At 43.0% G+C, this 22,442-nt stretch overlaps 1 long non-coding RNA gene across 1 annotated transcript; it reads right to left on the bottom strand.

Moving 5' to 3' along the window:
- Positions 1-8,582: 8,582 nt before the first annotated feature.
- On the bottom strand, positions 8,583-9,581 carry LOC123385195. Its single transcript, XR_006597389.1, has 3 exons — positions 9,519-9,581; positions 9,180-9,187; positions 8,583-8,767 (listed from the first exon to the last, which is right to left on the bottom strand). It is a non-coding gene; the product is annotated as an uncharacterized LOC123385195 (long non-coding RNA).
- Between the last annotated feature and the right edge of the window lie 12,861 nt (positions 9,582-22,442).

The following is a 22,442-nucleotide window of genomic DNA, read 5'->3' as shown; positions in this document are numbered from 1 at the left end:
ATAAAGCTGTGTTTTGTTAATGAAAACACGACCTGCACTTGAAAGAATCGGTTTTGAGTCTGGAGGCAGGTGTTTGGATGCCACTGCGGTCTGCATATGCTGTTTGGTAAGAACGTGGCAAGGAAACCCAGGGGAGAGAAAAAGATACACTTCGCTTGGAGATATTCTATTCTTTGAATTGCAAAAGTAGGACATGCACACGGAGATCAAAGGGCAAGCAGTGTAAATGGTTAACACGGAAGTCTGTTGGGGTCTCCTGTCTCCTTCCACATTTGCAGTCCTTAGTGGGAACCAGTGGTCACCTTTTCTCTCTCTGGCCCTTCTGATGGTGACCCCCACACCTGACAACTCCACGATGGAGAGACTGTGCCACCAATGCTGGAACCGATCAAACTTAGTATCTCTGAAAATGGTTCCAATCAGACAGTAGGTATCTCTGTCTTCTTGCAATAGAAGGGACACAGCAGCATCCAGGAAACTGAACCAAGGCTTTACAGAGCTGACTTCTAGTGTAGGCAACACAGTCATAAAGAACAGATTTAAAAAAATACCAGCAGATGGGGCGTCTGGGTGGCTCAGTCGACTAAGCGTCCGACTCTTGATTTCGGCTCAGGTCATGATCTCACGATTCCGTGAGATGGAGTCCTGAGTCGGGTTCTGAGCCAACAGCACGGAGCCTGCTTAAGATTCTCTCTCCTCCTCTCTCTGCCCTTCCCCATGCTCTCTCACGCACACACACTCTCTCTCTCGAGAAAAAAAAATAAACCTAAAAAATATCAGCAGAAAGTCAATAGACATCACAGAATGAGGAATATTCTTTTAAAAACAATTCCATTATTCTTTAAAAAAAAATTCCAATATTCTTTTAAAAACAATTACACAGTGTAGTATTTTAAAAACAATTACACAGCGTAGTATCCATTTCAGGTGTACAACATAGTGATTCAACACGTCCACACGTCTCCCGGTGATCTTCGTGCTGAGTGCCCCTCTTCATCCCCATCACCCATTTCCTCCAACCCCCTACTCATTTCCCCTCTGGAAACCATCAGTGTGTTCTCTGGACTTAAGAGTCTGTTTCTTTGTCTCTCTCTCTCTCTCTCTCTCTCTCTCTGTCTCTCTCTTTTCTCTTTGCTGATTTGTTTTGTTAGAATGAGGAATATTCTAAAAAACAACAGACTTGGGCGCCTAGCTGGCTCAGTCTACGTGTCGTGAGTTTGAGTTCCACCTTGGATGGGCCGATTGCTAAAAATAAATAAACCTTAATAAAATAAAGTAAAATAAAAAACAGTGGAGTTGATGTTGTCCACGGTGAAGGCAGTGGCACACATGGATGCACGCTCTACGTTAAAAATATTTCAGAGACCCAGACGTAGCATGCCCTCCTTGCTTGGACTCCGATTCAAACCGACCACCAGTTTTGAAAGAGTCAGAAAAATGAGAGAATAATCTACGTTTGTGCTGTTTTTTATGAACTATTATTTTGGTTAGGTATGGCAATAGCATTTTGGTTATAATGAGAATGTTCCTAATTGTTTCAGAATTTTTTAATGTTTATTTTTGAGAGAAAGAGAGAGAGAGAGAGACAGAGCTCAAACAGAGGAGGGGCAGAGAGAGAGGGAGACACAGAATCCCAAGCAGGATCCAGGCTCCAAGCTGTCAGCACAGAGCCCGACGCGGGGCTGGAACTCACCGACCTTGAGATCATGACCTGAGACAAAGCCGGATGCTTAACTGACTGAGCCACGCAGGTGCCCCAAGAATGTTCCTAATTTTTATAAATATGTACAGCAGTATGTAGGGGGGACATGACTCAGTGTCTGGGACTTGCTTTGAAAACTGCAAACAATAAGCAGAAAAAAAGGGTTAGATAAGGCGGCTAGGGTAAAATCTTGATCATTTGAATCCATATGGCTGATATGTGCCCACACAGTACAGATCCAATATTTTGTGTGCACTTGAAAATGCTCATAATATTTTTAAAGATATTGGTAAATGAGTCGGTCAAAGGAGAACTGAACAGGAAAAACTGTCTCAGTGGATCAAATTCTGGACTTTTCTGATCACTTCAATCACATAAAAGTGAACGAATTCTTTTGCATACTACCTACAAATTCTGTTGTTTTCCTCTCCCAGTTCAATCTCTCATTTAATTTTATTTCTCATTAACATTTTCAATTGCTAGCGAGGTACAAAATGCAAGTAAAAATGAACCCAGAAAAATGTTAATTTTGAAATTGTATACTGGCTCTAATAAAATATTTGGGGAACGGAAAAGCAATGTGCTGCAAAGATTATTATAACTAAATGGGGGCTCATTTCATTCATTTCACTTTGCATCACAATAATACGCTTATCACAAAAATGCGCTAAAACAAACACTTCCTAAAGAAGTAGCAATGAAATTCGATTTCACTTCATAGGTACAGGGTACTCCATTATCTTAAGTACTCAAAATATAAAACTGGCTAAAACAAAAACAGACTCTTTACATCTGCCTGTGGAAATTTTAAGAATGTATTAAAATAAATTAATATTTTAAAATGATAATTTTACAGCTCAACCTAGTATAATGGGCACTCAAGCCATCCACGATGCAATATGCATGATTCATTTCCATACTTACGGATGTAAAATACTTCCATTTAATTAGAACGGCTTTATTCTCTCAACAATTGGTACTTGCCATATTGTGAAGGATATCCATTTATTATGAAAGAAAACTCATATCAAATGTTAATAGCACTACAGCTTTTGCATTATTTTAAGTCCAAACCTATTATTTTAAAAAAGAAAAAGGAGATGTTGCCTGTGTTGGTTTGGGGAAAGTAACAGAGAATTTTGTAATTCCGAATTCCATTTTCCAGGATGAAAAGATTTGTAGGGATTATTTATTGTAGTTAGATACATTTTTAAAACTGCTCTTTTTTTTTTTTCAATTTTCTTCTTATTTGTGAGTCCAAAGGAAATTATTGGCTCTTTACTATGATTAAATTCTGCAGGCTTCTGTAGTCAGCAGGAAATTAATAATTAGTCGTTGCTGATAAAGCACAGAGCATCTCAGTCAACCGTCTTCTCATATCAATTATCATCTTATTTTTATCAGATATTGGGGAAGAATTGGTACCAAGTTTGGGCAAGAAAAATGTATAATCCCTTTCTAGAAAAGGAAAAGTATGTCTTTAGCCATCCACGCAATCATATAGTAATGCTACAAATATTTCCTCCTCCCTTATTATCCTGTAGTCAGAGAATTAGAAAAATAAAAGCAATACATAATGTTTAAAAAATAATAAAATATTCCAGGATTTCCCAGCCCCCTACCTGTTATGCAGAATGTCTCCACATTCTGTCTTCACTTTTTCTTTCTTTCTTTTTTTTTTTTTTTTTAATGTAAGCTCTATGCCCAACGTGGGGCATGAACTCCCAACCCAAGGATCAGGAGTCACATGCTCTACCCACTGAGTCAGCAAGACACCCCTCTTCTTCCATTTCTATCTTCAGTGCGTGCCTACCTGTCCCGTAAACCAGAGACAAAACCCCCACCAAAGCCCTGTACGACCTCCCATTTCCTTGGCCCCGTATGTTGGCTCACACAGTACATTTTTTCACGTTTTTGAAGGTCCATTATCCCTCAAAGGTGGGATCGAAGACACTTATTTTTAAGTTTACTTATATTGAGAGAGAGAGAGAGAGAGAGAGCTGAGGAGGGGCAGAGAGAGAGAGAGAGGGAGAGAGAGAACCCCAAGCAGGCTCCTTGCTGACAGCTCAGAGCCTGGAGCCTGCTTCCGATTCTGTGGTCTCCCTCTCTCTCTGCCCCTCCCCCGTTCATGCTCTGTCTCTCTCGGTCTCAAAAATAAATAAATGTTAAAAAAAATAAGGAAAAATGGGTATGTTTTGTTTCAAAACATTTAGAAACATTTGGTGTTAAATTTGTTCCTTACCAAGGAACAGCTTTGTATTGGAGCCACAGCAGCTGCCTTCTAAGCTCCTCGACGGCTAATGATTATTGAGGGGCTGTCTTAGGTACACATTTGAGGTCAGGTATTTGCTGCTTGGGGAAAGAGACAAAAGTCGGTGGCACGGGATGGCGTGTGTCTACTTCCATAACTGATGCTGCTATGCACCTCAGACACCAAAAGACACAGAAACGATTCCTGAGTCATCAAAGAGTCGTTCGCGACCTTCAATGTTGTTTTAATTACACGTATTTTGTGGTGTCATACTACTAAAAGAGGCTGGCAGTTTATATAATAACTATTGACGAAAGTTACACTTACCAACACGCCAGTTACACGGACGTGTCTTGCTAACCTGGACCATCTTCGCCAAACCGGGTTAGAGAATTGCTTTTCATGAAAAGCGTATTTTCAAACAGCGAGGCGTGTCTCTCTCAGCTACCGTCGGGTTGTCACAGGGAACCTCACCAATGTGCTCTGCTATGTAGAAGCCAATGAACGAATACAGCAAACGGTACGGGGCACTGACACGTTCTGACAGTTTGAGGATTTGTAAGAAATCTCTGCACCAACGTCAATCCCAAATCCGAGAAAGCAATCCGAATTTGGCACGGATCGGTCGGCTTGGTGATAGAAACTTATTTTCTCAGCTGGGAGGAAGTGACAGGCAATTAGCTCACATCGTTCATTACAGAGACGCCAGAGGGAACAGTGCTCTGTAATTTTGCACGCACATCACGATGACTGCAAGGGTCAATTTGGGCTCGCCCAGGAAAAGAGCATCCAATGGCAGATCCCAGATTTCACAGAAAGCAACAAACATACCTCCTCAGCACGCGCTTGATATAGTCGTATGGATCTCTCGTTGCCGAGCAGGGGACTTCAGAAGTGATTTACGGACGTGCGATTTACAGCCATGCCCAGAGAATGCGGTGTGCATTTCTTTGGTCTTTAAAAACAGCAAGTCCTACAAAGAAACCAGACTTCTTGAAGGGGATACGTCTCTTTTTAATGAAAAATATAAAATATGAATTGATTTCTCTAGCTATTTTGAGAATATTGATTAGGAAACTCTTCGTTTCCGTAACTTCTTACTTTTTATTATAAAACTACAACAGTGACATCCAGTGTTTAGTAAAATTCATGGCACGTCGTCTCTAAGGACAGCTAAGGACCCTCATGTTTGGAACAAAGATGCGTGTGCTTATTTGTCATATGGACACACATGCATAGAAATACACGAACCGCTCAGCGTGGCTTTACTCACTGGAGAGTGTCATCGGCGTGTCCTTCTAGACACGCACACACGGGCACAGCCTCATTTGTGTTCATACTGCAAAACTCTCCTGCCCGAAGATGTGGGCTGTTCGTCTTAAAACTGGTTTTGATGAGAAAGTTTGCTGAGCTGCATGGGCATTGTTTTCCGTGTTTGTCTTATTTCTGCGTCTTAGGATTTACGCACCTGAGATCAGCTGAATGGTGGCAGAGAAGCGTCCCTCGGGGCTCCCATGGAGTGACGGGCTCAGCCCACATCATTCTCTCCACTTCTCTGTTCTTCAGGATCCAGATACATCCCCCAGCAGGCAGACAATTGTCGTGCAGTGGGGGAGAGGGTTACGTTTGTGCTGTATTTCTATCGAATGTGGATCATTTGGATTTGAGTCCTCCTCTCTGCCACACCGCTGCACCTGTCAAAGGCTGTCACCAGGATTCCAGAGTCTAGGAGCAGAGGGAAATGACTCTGCAGAGCCCATGCACTGCCTACGATATCCATCTGAGACCCAAGTCAGTCAGGTAAAATCCTTTCAGGTGGTCCCTGTTCTCATGAACATGTACTTCCAACTTCCCAAACTGGTATACTGGGTTCAGTCTCCAGTCCCAACTTATTTCTCTGGCTTCTTCCAGGTTTCGACACATGTAACTTTCTGCCGTTTCCACCACTTGGCCCATTTGCCAATAATACTAGCTGTTCTCAAAACAAATTACGTTGTGTCATATCTCTCGTCCCACGCTGTCCCTTTCCCTTTGGTTAGGTTGTTTTGTTTTGCTTTTGTTTTTTTGTTTAACTTTGTTTACTTATTTTGAGAGAGAGGAGGAGAGAAAGAATCCCAAGGAGTCTCCACGCTGTCAGCGCAGAGCCCAATGCAGGGCTCGATCTTACGAATCATAAGATCAAGACCTGAGCCAAAACCAAGAGTCAAACACTCAACCGACTAAGCCACCGAGGGGCCCCCTTGGTGCGTCTTCTACTCACGGTGTGCATGTAGGTCCTTCAGTTCTCTCTGCTTTAGTTTATTTCTGTACATGAGCATAAACTATTCATTACTGCCTTTTCCACAGGGCTGATATAAAGGAAAAGCTAATATAAGGGAAATATGTCCACATGAGTAAGTTATACATAGCCAGGTTACATGGATATTCAATAAAGGATCCTTTGTTTATGTATTACCAAAATTTTTGGATTGTGTAAAAAAGTTGAACAGTTAAAATAAAATTTATCTTATAAAAAAACATTGCTTTTGGGCTCCTGGATGGCTCAGTTGATTAAGTGTCTGACTTCGGCTCAGGTCATGATCTCACGGCTCGTGGGTTCAAGCCCCAAATCTGGCTCTGTGCTGACAGTTCAGAGCCTGGAGCCTGCTTAGGATTCTGTGTGTCTGCCCCCCGCCCCAGCTCATGCTCTGTCTCTCTGTCTCTCTGTCTCTCTCTCTCAAAAATAAACAATATTAAATTAAAAAATATTTCTTTCGCTTTTTATTTTGGAATAATTATAGATTCATAGGAAGTTGTAAAGATAGTATAGCGAGGTCCCATGCACACTCAACTAGTCTCCCCAGAGTATGTGGTAAGTAAGGACAGTGCATTATCAAAACCGGGAAAGGGACACAGGTACAATGTGCGTGCACATGATCCTATCACATGCAGATTCGGGAAGCCGCTGACACAACCAATGTAGAGAACCATTCCATGACCACAAAGACTTCACCCCCACTACTCCCTTTCCAGTCATGCCTATGCCTCTCGTCGTCATCTCTAAACACCGGCAACCCCTAGCTTTTGGTCCTCGTCTCTATAATTTTGATATTGCAAGAGTGTTGTACGAATGGCATCACGGGGTACACAACCCGCGACTTTTCCACTCAGCACGGTGCCCTGGGGATCCACCCAAGTGGCCACGTCTCTCCACAGTTTGCTTCCTTTTCTGGCTGAGTAGTGTTCCAAGGCGTGATGGTTTTATTAACCATTCACCTATTTTTGGTGTTTTCAGTTTTTGGCTATTAAAGTCAAGCTGTCTTGAGCAATCGTAGACATTCTTGTGGAGATGCAGTTTTCATTTCTCTGGGATATATACCCCAGAGTGCAATCGCTGGGTCATATGGGAAGTGCATGCTTGTTGTTCTTAAGAACTTGTCCAACTGTTTTCCCCACCAGCAGAGTGAGAGATCACTTCCTGGCATCCTCCCCAGCGTGTGTTATTGCACTGGTGTTAATTCCAGCGTCCTGATGGATGTGTGGTGACAGCGTGTTACTGTCGCTCATATTTCCTCAACAGCTGGTGATGAGCGTCTTTTCAAATGCTGATTGGCCATCCATCACTCCTCCTCAGGAAAATGTCTCTTTATGTCTTCTGCCACTTCTCCGGTCGCATTTTGTTTTTTCATGGTGAGTTTCGAGATGTGTTTGTATAGTCAGGATGTGAGTCCTTCAACATACGCGTGGTTTGTAAATGTTCTCTCCCACTACGCACTAGCTCATTTTCTCATGCTGCCCAGAGCCTTTGCCAAAGCAAAAATTGTGGGTTTTTAAAAAAATTTTTTATGTTTTGTTTTCTTTTTCTTTCCTGTTTTCTCATTTTCCATTTCCTTATTTTTTCCTGTCTTTGTGTTACTTGACTACGTTTGTAGATTCCCATTTTCATTGTCTATAGGTCTATAGTGTATTTATGTGTATGTCTTCGTCTAGCTTTCAGTGGTTACCGTACACACATAACTTATCACAATCTACTGGGTCAACCTTTTCCCTGTTTGAGCAAAACATAGAGACCTGATCTCTCTTCATACCCTTTTATCTTTTCTCATTTTTAAGATAATTATAGTAAGTATTTCCTCTATGTGCATCAAGATCACGTTAGACGATACTGCAATTTTTACGTCAACTATTAAACAGAACGTAGAAAACTGAAGAGGTGAATGAGAGACTATTATATATACTACAGGCTGTTCTTTCACAAGATCTCGCTTCTTTTCTGAGATTACAAGATTTCCTCACTTGAGGAGGAACATATTCGGGTTCAGTCAGCTTCCGCAATCTGTGGGTTTATGTCTTTTGCCAAGTTTGGGAAGTTTCCAAGCATCATTTCTTCAAACATCTTTTCAGCTCCATATCCTTTGCCTTCTCCTTCTGGGACACCAGTGATGAGTGGCCCATTCTTTGTCACAACCCTACACATCTTGAGTCTCTGGTCATTTTTTTTTTTTTTCTTCAACTTACTTTCTGTCTGTGGTTCAGACTGGGAGAGACAAGGCTGACAGCTGTTTTCCTTCTTGGCAGATTTTTTTGGAAGAATAAGCCTCTCCCACAGACAAATAAAAGAAGAAACAAAGCAAATTTTAATATCCCAGGTGTGGGTTTGCCTGATGTATTAAAATCTGAGGCAGCACAGCCGCGTTATGAATCGGCTCTCGTCTGACAACTAACCTTCCTTCCTGAGTGCACCAGGCTGGTCGGCTGGAGGCTGGGGGCAGGATAACGCAGCCAAGAGAGTTGAGACAGCAAACCAGCCAGTCGGAGTGGTAGGCTGGATGATACTAACACAAAGTAGGAGTAGAAACACAGAGGAATGTAGAAGAGTTGGGACAAACAGAAAACACATGTCAACACGATAAACTTCCAACCCTATCTTAAGTAAAATTAACGTAAATGGATGAAGCATTCTTATTGAAAGGCAGGGATTGTCACATTGGATGAGAAAGCTAGACATAAGTCCATGCTGTTTATAAAAAACACCCTTTAAAAGGATACAGATCGTCCAAATGTAATAGAGTGGCAAGAGGCATACCATGCAAACTTTGAGCAAAGGAAGGTAAAAGTGGGAAGATTCACACCAGGTGGCTCGGGCTTTGAGACCAAGAGTATTACAGCAAATAATGAGGCGCGCTTATTAAAGATAACAGTACTTGTTCATCAAGAAGGATTAACAGTCGTCCGAAGTGTATGTACCTTAAAACCTGTAATAAATGAAATGAAAATTTATAAAAATAAAAGTAAAAAGGGATGAATTTCAGACACACAAACAATGGCTGGAGATTTAAAACCTTTTGTTCCAGTAACTGATAGAGCATTGCAAACAGTCATGGTATAAACTGTTTCTATTACAAGGGTTATAGAATATTAACTTTGCGGTGGGTCAGATAACAACGCCCAATATATGAAAAAATATAGAGTTCACAAAGAATATTTTCTGGCCATACTGCATTAAGTTAGAAATAAATTACAATATCATATTAATAAATGAATTAATAAGGTTTAAGATAGCCCACAAACCAAAGGAATACTCACAAGAGGAAATATTTTGATCCTAATGAGAAACACATCTTATCAGAATTTGGGGATGCAGTGTCTAGAAAAAGAAACAGAGCTTTAAAGGTCTGTGAATAAGAACGATATAAAATGAATAAGAGGCTTAAAAAAAGTGAGCAAACTAAACCCAAGTAGATAGAAGAAAAAAGTTATACTAACACCAGAAATCAGTGAAATAGAAAATAGAAATTAAAAACTATGTTTATATACGTGATATATATTTATATAATATATATTATATATAATATAGTAGGTATATAATACAGTAGGTACAGTACAGTATAACACAGTAGGTATTATATATACCTACATACAATTACTATAAAATTGATTAACTCCCAGCAAGTCTAACCAAAACACATAGAAAATACATATTATAAACATCAGAAAATAAAAAGCAAATTTCCAGAAATCATATACTTTTAAAATAATAGGATAATAATATAAAATATTATGCAATAAGTTATGAAAACTTAGGTGAAATGGGAAATAGCCCTGAAAACAATAATTTGTCAAAACTGATTCAAGGAGAAATTGAAAAATATGAATATTTATACCTTTTTAAAAAACTGAATTCATAATCACAAAACTTTCTCCCAAAAGTCCAAGCCCAATTGGCTTCACTGGTAGATTTTATTCAAAATAAGTGTATAATAAATAGTATCAAGCTTAGCCAAATTCTTCAGAAAATATAATACTCCTAAAATACAGTACACATAAAATTAGTTTTATGAGACCAAGATAATCTTGATACAAAACCGAATAAGAAAATCAAAAAAAAGTAAATTCACACACGGAAAAGCAACAGCCCTGAGCGAATCATTACGTCAATTGAATGCAATTTTATGTAAGAAGATAATATATCATGAACAGATGGATTTTAACCAAGAAAAGCAAAGTTTGTTTATCATTCAAAATTATCAGTGTCATTCACCACGTGAACTGAGTACTGGGTGGAAACAAACGCACAATCACCTCCGTAGATGTAGAAAAAGCTAGTGGCAAAATTCAACTCCCAGCCATGATGAATCATCTTAGCAACTACCTGCATCTAAAAAACAGAATCTTCACACACGGAACCTAGCATCTTCCTTAAATGGAAGACAAAGATGATGTCTCTCTCCATCATTTCAGGAGAAGACAGGATTATCTACTCTCGCGATTTCCATTCCTAATTGTACAGGAAGTCCTTGCCAATGAAATAAGCAAGAAAAGTAAGCAGAAGTATAAACTTGGAAAGGAGGTAAAACTGTCCGGATTCAGAGAAGACTTATTTCTGTATGTAGAAGACTCCCCTGAACCAAGTAGAAATAAACCACAGAAACTCATCAATTTGGTGAGATCGTGGAATACAGAGTCAATTTATGAAAATAAATTACATTTCTATGTACTAATTGGAAAGTACGCTTTTTGAAAACATACCATTTTATAACAAAATGAACAACCTAGGAATCATGTTAAATATATGTTGCTAAGGGAAATTAAAAAACCCAAGTAAACAAAGAGATACACTATATTTGTAGTCTTGAAGAATAAATATTTATTCTTATAAATAGTTTAGGATTAATAAATATTCTCAAGCTGTCAATACTCCCCAACTTGATGTATAGATTCAAAACACTCCTACTCATAATCCTTGCAGATTTTTCTGAGAAGTAGAGTATATATAGAAATGTAAGGAATCTGGGATTCCTTGGAATTCGTGGAAAAGAAGAGGGAACATGTGCCATCATGGTGATCACAACAGTGTGGTATTGTTGTAAGATCAGTGGAACAGAGTAGAGTGAAGACACAGAACCACACAAAGTTAGGGTCAATTGACTTTTGACAAAAATGCCCAGGTAATACACTGGAAACAGTGAGGTCTTTTATTAATTTATTTTTTTATTTTTTATTTATTTATTTATTTTTTCAACGTTTATTTATTTTTGGGACAGAGAGAGACAGAGCATGAATGGGGGAGGGGCAGAGAGAGGGAGACACAGAATCGGAAACAGGCTCCAGGCTCTGAGCCATCAGCCCAGAGCCTGACGCGGGACTCGAACTCCCGGACCGCGAGATCGTGACCTGGCTGAAGTCGGACGCTCAACCGACTGCGCCACCCAGGCGCCCCATGTGAGGTCTTTTAAACAAAGATACTACTAGTTGTTATGTGTACGGAATAAAAACTTAACCTTGATCTCTAACTCACTCGATACATAATAATCATTTGAAATGGATCAAAGACTTAAACATATATTTGAGAAGCTCCCAGAACACACAGCATGACTTTGGTTAGGGCAAACCCCTCTAAGACACACACACAGCCTCACACACACACGCTCAAATAGCTATTAAAATGGATCATTTTACCTTCATCAAAATTAAAATGTTCCACTCTTTGCCACTAAGAAAGAAATAGCCAATCCACAGACTAAGGAAAAATAGCTGTAATGCATTTATCTGACCAAGACTTGTATCTAGAGTATGTAAAAAAATCTCCTACAGATCAACAACGAACAACAAACCCTATCAGCAGAACGTTGATAAATGGCTTGAAAAGCACTTTTCAAGATGCTGTACAAGTATCCAATAAGTAAATGACAAGGTACAAATGAAATCATGAAGTAACATCTCATGTTCATTGGAATAGCCAAAGTCAAAATTATAGACACTACCAAATGTTGATCAGGATGACGAACAAGGAATCTTCTCATGTATTTTGCTCAGGACAGCAAATTGCTTTGGTAACTTTGTCACAGTGTCCCCTAAAGTTACACACTCAGCTCATCTAACCCCTTGCAATCCCGCTGCTAAGTATTCATTCAAGAGAAATAAACACAAATGTTCACAGAAGCCTTATTCGCAACAGCCTCAAACTGGGAAAAAACTAAATATTCATCCACATGGGAGCCAATAAGCCAATTGTAATATTGCCGCACAATGGAATACTAATTAGTAATAAAAAGAATATCAACACTAATATATGCAGTCACATGAATGAATTTCCAAAACATTATGATAAGTAAGGAAGTCAAGCACAAAGGAGATATTTCATGAGTCTGTGTTATGAATCACTACAATAAGCAGAACTAATTTGTGGTGATGAAATCAGATAAAGTGATTGCTTCTGGAGGGGGTTATTGAATGGAAAAGGACAAGAGAACCCTTCTTGAGTTGATGCAAATGTTCTGTATCTTGTTTTCTGCGGCGTGAATGTTTGTCCAAACCAACCAAATGGAACACTTACGACCTGCGTGTTTTATTGCGTGTAAGTCATACCTAAAAAAACCAAGAAGCTGAAGAGAGGTAATGTAATTGATTCCTATCGCAAGGAGTTTCCGCTCCCATAGCGCCATCAAGGGAAGCACTCACATGGTTAGAATAAGGCCCAGCATGGCGGCTCTCCAAGAAAGTGACCGCCATGAGCTCCGCTGACTTCGCCTCTGAAGCTCAGGTCAGTGTCTTCGGCCTGAACGTCTGTGCTGGCTCACCTAGTCAGCGGAGGGGCTCAGGCTTTCTGCTGAACTTCCAGACCAGTTTCGTAGTAATTATGGCCAAAGCGGGATGAAATAGATCGATATACTAACAATGTAGCAGACATCTTAGGCTTAAGATTTCTAGAACACTACACGCTCGGTTTATAGGCCTCGGGCATCTTTTCATGATCTGTTTCACCTACTTCATGCTCTCTTTCCCCCATCTTTTTCCTGCAAGGGCAAGAATGTGGAAGGTTCCTTTTGGTCTTATGGATGGTTTTATTCTTACAAAGCAGTGGTTCTCAAGCAGAGGTGATTTTGCCACCCTGCGGGACCACTGGCCATATCCGGGGACATTGTCGGTTGTCACAACTGTAAAAAGAGAATGCACTACTCTGATCAATGGGCAGAGGCCGGGGATGCTACAAAATACACACAAGGCACAAGAGCCCTTCACCGCAGCCAAGTATTATCTGCTCTAAACTTCCAATAGCGCTGCGTTTCCCCCAATGATCGCTTCCCTTGTTCTTCAAGATTGAAAAGCATTATCTTCTTGAGGCTTAATTTTTAGAGGTCTGTTAACTGGCAGGCTGACTTTTAATATTTAACTCTTGAAATCACCTGCATAGAAAGCTGTGATCATGAAGAACTAAGCACTTGGGGTGCCAGGGTGGCTCAGTTGCTTAAGCGTCCAACTTTGGCTCAGGTCATGATCTCGCGGTTTGTGAGTTCGAGCCCCGGGTGGGGCTCTGTGCTGACAGCTCAGAGCTCGGAGCCTGCTTCGGATTCTGTGTCTCCCTCTCTCTCTGCCCCTCCCCTGCTCGCTCTCCATCTCTCTCTCAAAAATAAACATTAAGAAAAAAAAGAACTAAGCACTTAACCTGATTTTCCCTTCCATGTATAACAATTGCCTGATACCATGATTTTTTTTGTCCCACTGATTTGTGATGGCAAAATTCTGATAGATGTTATATTATTATACGGTAGGGTCTGTTTAAGGACTATTCTAGTCCTTTATACTTGTACTATTTATTTATTTATTATTTTTTTAGACAGCATGAGCTGGGGAGGGGGGCAGAGGGAAAGAGAGAAAGAGAAATCTCAAGCAGGCTCCTCTCTCAGCACAGAGTCTGACTTGGGGCTCAGTCCCACGAACGTTTGAGATTATGACCTGAGCCGAAATCAAGAGTTGGATGTTCAATGGACTGAGCCACCCAGGTGCCCCTGTACCACACTTTTAAAAAAGTGTGACTTTTGTCAATGGCATAGTTTCTGGTAGCGAATTGGTTATTTACTGTATCTTCAAATAGGCTACAAATACCGTGAAGGTAGGGGTTGAATTATTGAGTGTCTGTATCTTTCTGTATAGTCTGCAATTATCAGATATTAAATTGTGTGAAAGATCTTTGCAAAAATTTTCTTCACTTTTTTGTTACCTTTTTATTTTTCCAGGGTTAATTTTTCCAGGTAAACTTGATCAAACATCAATATCAAGATTTAACAGAAAGCCAAATTTACCGTAGGAACTGAGTAAATGAAGTTTCTTGTATACTAAATTTAAAACCGTTACAGCATTTACGAGAAAATGAACAAAACAAAAAAGCTTGCAGAACTTTATCTTAAGTATTTTCAAAATTTTCCCTCTGACAGCTTATCCATTTGCTTAGGAGACATTTTGCTGTTAGTGTTAATACATGGCTTAGTTAGGGTCTGTCTCACTGTTCATTAATTGCCATTATTGGAATCCAAATAAATGCTGTAATTAAATTTAATTATAAAATGAATTGAAAATATTTCTATCTGGTTTTGTTGATAAAGTCATTCAGTTGGATGCCTTCTGTTTTGCTTCTGAAACTCACTAATTGTCAAATGGCACACACAGCCTCCGTGGAAAGAAATTCTCAAGTGCTAATAATTAATTGGGCAAATACTCCTCCAAGGATAATTTGCATGCAAGTTACCAAAACTCATTAGGGAATGTGGATATATTTTTTTAAACTTTTCTACTTAATTATTAGTGTCTTCAGAACTTATGTCCCCCTTGAATTACCCCTGGACCCCAAACTGGGCCAGCTTGTTCCAGATGGGTCAAGAGCTGGTCCCGTCGCGGTGTGGGTGCTGTTTTCATCCTGCCACCAGGTGGCGCTGTTCAAAACGGAGAATTTTGTCCAAGGCTTTGCAGTTTCGCGTGTTTGTCCGGATTCTCAACATAAACGACGAAGTGGATCTTCAAGACGTGTGATCCCAACCTCTTACTCAAAATCTTAGCCAAGCACGCCTCATTTGGGACCCAAAATCTATCGATCTTATTTGATTAGGTCTGTAAATAGCACATACTGGCCGTGCTAGGCCAGAACCTCATCCAAGCTTGTCTACTTGTTAATGTAATAGTTAACACTTAACCTAGTGAGTCCCACCGTCCCAAATTAACCGTTCCCTTTGGGACCGTCATCAACACCCAAGAGGTGGGGGAGCTTTTCTTTCAAACCATCAGAACACCCAGAGGTTACTTACCTTGCTGTCCACACACCCTCCTGGTCAGGCCAGCTTCCTCAGGGAAATTCAAAAGGGATTTACACTCTTAAGGGAGACAACCCCCTTTATGCTAAAGAGCTCAACCCTTAACCTTCCATTAGGAGTTAATGTGAGTGATTCCAGGTGACCTTACCTCTGCATGCCCCGGGGGGGGGGGGGGGGGGGGGGGATGGTTCTACTGCCCTTCCGGACAAAAAGGAAAACACTCAGCCAGGGTTTGTCTCCCGTGGGGTCCGCATCTGAAACGCAGTACGGTCCACGCTGTTCACGTTTCTGTGAAAACAGAACAAAAGAATGTGAACCGAGGCGCCTGGGTGGCTCGGTCCGGTTAAGCATCCGACTCTTGGTTTCGGCTCAGGTCGTGATCTCGGGACTCGTGAGTTCGAGCCCCGCATCGGGTGTGCAGACGGTGCTGAGCCTGCTTGGAGTTCTCTGTCTCCCTCTCTCTCCGCACCTCCCCTATTTACGTGCGCTCTCTCGTTCTCTCTGGCTCAAAAGTAAAGAGGTAAACCCTAAGAATGTGAACCATCGTAGAATTTTGCAATTAGAAGAGATGAAGACGCCCTTCTGGGAGCATTAATGTAAAGGAAGAAGACACAATGTGGCACAACCGAGGGACAACAGGCAAATTAGTCAGAGCTCGCTAAAGCAAGGGGGTTGGCCATCCTGCTCTACGTCTGGCAGTGTCTCAAAGGCGCGCAGGGGCGTGGGAAAGTATTTACAGGGGGAGAAGGGACGGCTTCAGCTATTGCAAGCGTGCCCTGATGGGAGGCTGCTGGCCTCGGGAAGCTGTGGGTGGGGGTGACTGGAAGTATGGCCTCTTACGTGATTTCTGTGACTGGCCCTGAGCTGGAGGAGGGGGAAACGTTAGGGAAGCTCTCAGGTATTGATCAAGTCGCGGCCACCGGACGGGCTTCCTGGATGGATTGCTAGAGACAGAGGCCTGACCTCCCGCAGGCTGGGCCCCCCAGGCTGGTGACTGTAGAGGGCCATTTGGTTTCTGGGCTCCTTGCTGCAGAGAGTGGGTCAGAATTCTGCTTTTGTGGCCTGGCCATCGCCCGTTTTGCGCATTCAGTCTTCCAAAGTACGCCTCTGTTAGTAAAATACAGAACTTGTAAAAGGCGGCTAATATATACGATTTCTCACGCAAAGCTAAATCATTATTGTTTTGACAACATTTTCCCATTTACCCTTGAAAACAGTTGCTGTTGTTGTCTTTTGGGAACCAATTCTAGAAAAATGTGAACACTTCAATTCTATGAATTGCGTTCAGTCATAATTAACCATAGGGTTGGAGAGGACCCAACGGTCCATCTTCTTTTAAGAAAGCAAATTAGCATATGAAATGGACAGAGTACACAAATCAGGTCTTCTCACCGGAGTATTTTCTCTACTGATCGACTTTGCGGGACGAAGCCCTTGTGTGCGTGTGCGGTGCTGTGACCTGCCAAGTGGAGTGACAGACAATAATCGAAAAGGACTTTGCTCGTAGTATTACCACCTTTCCGAGACTTCGATAACTTTGCCATCAAATCAATATGCAAAAGCATCTAAGTTTGTTTGCAACAGAGAGAATGTTGAAAGAGCAGGGGTTCCTGTCCGGGACTCTTGCGAGACCTGAGGGGAGGTGCTGAGTAACAGAGATGCCTGCCTGGCTCTGCAGGAGGTTGGAGGGTGCGGGGGGGGGGGGGGGGGGGGGGGGGGGGGGGAGAGGGCAGGGAGAGGGGGAGGGAGGGGAGGGCAGGTGGGGGCAGAAGCCAGCCACTCCCTGTCGTCCAGAGCTCTGGCTGCAAGGACACGGGGACAGAAGCACAGGCACTCTCCAGGTGCCCCTTAGTGACAATGATTTTCTGTGGCTGAAGACGTTCTTGGGCTTGGAAGTAGGGGAGCCGGAGGGAAGCGCTGGTCTTTGCCCCCAGCCCCAGAGGAGGGCAGCCCACGGGATGCTTCTTGTGTGGATTCAAAAGTGAGCTGTTTGGCCGTCGGCAGGTAAGCTGCCTTTTAGTTTGCGTAATTTTTCCCCTCCACAAATGGAAGGTCTTTGCCCTTGTTTGGACACGGCTGGCTCACGTAAGGATAAAGATGCCAGGTTGTCATCACACCGTGCTGGCACGTGCCTTGAGCTCCTCCCCCTGACTCACGGACAAGCCGTGAGCTCTCAGCGAAGTCACTGTGGTGTGGACCGGTGATGTCAAGCGGTTATGGGCATGATACACTTATGGCAGCGATCCCGCTATGTGTTTACCTTTGTGCCTGGGGAAACACCTAACGCGTCCTGCCCCGCATCCCTGTGCCCTCAGGAACCAAGGTGGAGGGCCGGGGCGGGCCAAAGTCAGGGCTCGCGGCGGGGCTCGTCCCCGTTCAGCCATACCCACGGGATCCTCTTCTTCCAAAGATCAGTAACAAATGCTAGATCCCAGCCTGCTGCGTGCTGGGCAGTCAGGGGTTGCCGTGTGCTTTTATAAGCTCAGGATATGAACAAGATTGGTCCTGGGCACCACTGTAATTTCCCTGGTGAGAAGTCGTCATCTCACGCCTTTGGCTCTGTCTTCCATTTCCCAGGCCTCCGTGCTTACGGAGAGGGTTGCTTCTGGCAATTTATCCTGCAGATTGTTCTTTAAAAAAAAAAAAAAAAATATATATATATATATATATATATATATATATATATATTAGGTGAATTGGGATCCATTCTCTAAAAGACTCTTGTAGATAATCAATGAGGATATAACCCATTGATTTACCTACTGGAAGACGTGACACAGGATTCATTTGCTAATTTTACGTTGCTAATTCTTGAAAATACTCAAGTAGCATTTACAAATGGAAGCTCTACAGGCAAGTGTTCATACTTGGAATGTCAAGGCTGAGACTAACTCTTTTTAAAGCCCTTCGTCCCCAGAGTACCATTTATTTCATATTTATGCAGCCTCCGGAAGGTGTGTGAATTGAGTTCACTACATCTTTTCATCGTATGTATTTCCATACTGGATATAAACCAGCTGAATGTAGACTTTGGAGGGTCTCCAGGGAAATCAAAAGAAAGTAGAGACAGGGGCATCAAGCCTGCCTCATTCCCATGTCCTTTGTCTCAGTGTTTCCCCAGAAGTGCCTCCCTTTTAGGAGGGCACGCAGAGCTGGAAGTGATGGGGGTGATAGTGCCCGGCGTGTCAGAGAGGTGGGACACAGCACGGTTGCGTGACACGTCGTGGATTGAATTCTTGCTGTCCCCCCAGTGCTCCTAAGTGAGGAAGCCAGAAACCCAATGTTCCTCCTCACTCATTAGCGAGAGCAGAGGATTTGTTGGAAAACACACCTCGCTTGGGCCAACCTCCATCATTTGCTTGTGTTTTCCTTGGGAAGCTTCGTGAGCTGCCTTCCGCCCTCTGTGTCTGTCCATATTCTTTCAGATAAAAGTTCTTTCAAGGAAACTCATTTCTATTGGACCCATGTACACCTAGCACTTCCTCGAGAGCTTTGTCATCCTCTCTGTCGCTCCGCAGAATGTACTGGGCTGCGTAGACATTGTGCAATGGTGCCAGCCATGTTTCCAGGCCCTGGAGATAAAAGAGTGGACAACAGAGATGTGCAGTTTCGTGGAGGAAAAATGAGCACATGTTTACCAACCGTCAGAAGGTCTATGGGGTGAGAACACAGTGCTGAGGGGGTACAGTGGGGGAAGGCGGGACTCGGATAAGGGGGTGGAGGTGACCTCTGAGGAATGGCCGTGGAACACAGGCATGTGGTTCAGGGAAGGGTTAGCCAGTGTCGCGTGGACAGAGCCCCCAGGCAGAAGAAACAGGAGGTCTGAGGTGGGGAGGAGTCTCCTCCCAGAAACTTAGGTAGGAGGCACATGGCGGGTGTGTGGGGCACAGGAAGCATGGGACAGAATGATGGCATCTGTTCCCAGAGAGGCGGGCAGGGGTCAGATCGTGTGATATTTCCCATACGTGGCAAGGGGCTGGCAACAGAGGACAATACAATACATCACTGCAGATTTAAGCAGAGGTGTGATGCTAGCCAATTTGTGCTGTAAAAATCTACTCTTACAGAAATGACACACTGACAGCTGGTGGAAAGTGGGCCCCATGTGCGCAGGAGGCAGTTAGAGGGCCAGTGAGGTCTTCCGGGGTGGCGAGGACAAGCAGGGTAGCACCAGCAAGGGAGGAGGCAGGGTGAGCATGAGAAGAGTTCCAGAAGGAGAAGCAAGGGAGTGGCAGGCCTGGAATGGAGAATGTAAGGAGGCAAAGTTCAGTAGTGATGGACAGACATCAATAGGGACAGAGGCCCCGTTGCCTAAGACAGAGGAGCCTCGAGGAAGCACGGGCATGAGGCAAGAGATCTTCTGTACCATTTTGACTGATCTGCTGTTCCTTACTGTGCGTGGTTATTTTATTTATTTATTTTTTTTGGTATTGTTGTTATCTGTTTTGTTTTGCTTTGTTCTGTCTCAATGTCAGGCTTGGTGTAGGAGTCGAAGATTCAAAGATGAAGAAAAGAATCCAGTCTTTGGCATTAAGAATTTCATCTTTGATCCAAAGACTTTACAGCTAAGAGAGGAGTGGAGACAGAGAGACCCCTGACCTCACTCCCAGGCAGAATGGGAGCACGATAGAGATGGGTCGGGTGGTCGTTGAGGCAGGACTCTGGACCGTGGTGGGTGGGTTAGAGTCTAGGGCTCGATCCCACAACCTGTAAGATCATGACCTGAGCCGAATCCAGAGTTGGACGCTTAACCGGCTGAGCCGCCCAGGCGCCCCAGATACCGTGTGTTTTGAACAAAGATGGCATCGATGGTCATCGGGATCCCGAATGGCCCCGGGGTCCTGCAGGACAGGGGCAGCGTCTGCGTGGACACATTCCTTAGACCATGGACAGCACCCATCTTCCACAGCACAGTCCCACCCCCCACTGTTGGGCGTAATATCTGCCAGTACTCATTGCCTATATTACCTTGACTTTCACTGCTATTCTACATACATGTTCTCATGCTTAGTTCTATTGATGAGTGTATGGTTTGTGGCTCATAGCTACATAAATTTTGCAAGCTTATTGAGGTCAAGTCCTATGTCACGTGCCTCCCAATTTCCTTTATAGCTCCTCGGGCAGCAATGTCTTACTCACAGGAAGGATTCAGTAAACATCCTCTGGTTGATTAGCACCGAACCGAACAACTCTCTCAGGATACATATAAACTCCTCTTGAGCAATCAGTCGGCTATTTCCACTGTCTTATACAAGCATAAACTTAGCAACACTGATGCAAGATGGCTTTTCCTTTCAAACAGGAGCACACCGAAATGAAAAATCCCCTGATGGAGATGGTTTTAGAAACACCAGTAACATGTCAGTAAATAATTTGATCGCCGAGCGCGGTGACTAGCGAAGAATCACCGTCGATAACCGCATGGTGACTTTTCGTATGATTTTGACATACCTAGTTGTCGCCCCTATGCGTGGGTTTGAACTTAAACACACCCACCTTTACAGAAAGTCGTGGCAGTGTGATTGGAAATGAAAGAGGACGAGACGGGCAGTCTGTCAGAGACAGGTGTTTCCACACTTGTCCTGATTGAGCACGGGGACAAGAAGAATTCAGAAGTGGGGCTCACAAATCTGTTAGGAGACCTTGGGAAGATCCTGCCTTGAGAAAAAAAATACCGAGTGATAAGAGAATACTCTTCAAGGAGCCTCTTAAGGAACAGCAGATCCCTTATCATTTGTTTCAGTTTTTAGAGGAACAAACACTGTGTGACCTACTGACATGAGCCCACCTGGAAACAGGAGCGGAAGGCACATGGGGGCACATGGCAATGGCATCTTTTCCGAAAGATCTTTTCTGGAAAGATCTTTTTCTGGATCTTTCTGGATCTCCAGAAAGGTCCTTTTCTGGAAAGGACCACGGTAAGTCAGCGTCGTGAATATTCCAGACACTCACACATGCTTAATTCATTTTCTTTGTTCACTTTGAGGAAGGCAGCCATAACTTCAGCTCTTACTCTCAGGTGCACCCTTTGTATTGTATCTCCATAATTTCTGGATAGTTCTGCTCTTCTGATTTATTTTTCACTACAGGATCTGGATTTCAAACCTTTCACATCATCCTCTTGACAGCCGACTGTCCTTGGTTCCGCACAACCGAAAGTCACTTTCTCTCCCGGGACCGCCCTCGGCCTCCGGGGCTGACCTGTGTTCCTTCCCTGCGTTCCCTGTGCACACGTGTGTGTCCTCCCCAGGGCACAGACCCGATCGTGACACATGCCACGTGACCCACTTTTTGATCAGGTGTGTCAGGACACAGGGCATAATTAATGAATACCGTTGGAATAAATGGACGGAAATGTTTTGAGACTGATCACACACAAAATACACTGATGAACGATAAAGTGTTGAGAGGAGGCAATTAAAGGGAAAAAATCAAAAGAAAATACAGAGGCAGTTTTTATTTCAATAGCAGTATTTTCCACGGAGAGAGAATTCCAGCACAATAATTACCCATATTAATAGCATCAAAGGTAATAAATCTTAAAATACTAAAATAGATTCCTACCAGTTTATCCCCTTTCAAAAAGGTTATTATGTTACAGGTGGTGTGTTTACCCTATATTTTTTTGCTTAATGTCACCCAAAGAATTGCTGTGACAGGTGTCACAGACATAGTTTTCTCCTTGCTGAGACTCACCTTTGCACACACATTGAGTCTGGTCAATAGAAGTGTGATGCCTTATGGGGGGTGGGGGGTCACCATTGCAGCCTGACAGCACCTTCCGGGCTCAGCCATCCGCACGCTCTGGCCTGACCTTCCTCACATCCCCCCTTGGCACGGCTTCCAAGGAGGGTATTCAGTTGGCATTCCATAAATGTTAGGGGCTTTGTATGGAGGGTAAGGAATCTCATTATTTGCACGCCAT

This window comes from Felis catus, chromosome B1 (genome assembly GCF_018350175.1).
Source record: "Felis catus isolate Fca126 chromosome B1, F.catus_Fca126_mat1.0, whole genome shotgun sequence".
In the NCBI taxonomy this organism is placed as follows: domain Eukaryota; kingdom Metazoa; phylum Chordata; class Mammalia; order Carnivora; family Felidae; genus Felis; species Felis catus.
Note: the sequence above shows the minus strand (reverse complement) of the source record. Positions and strands in the feature narration are given on the sequence as shown.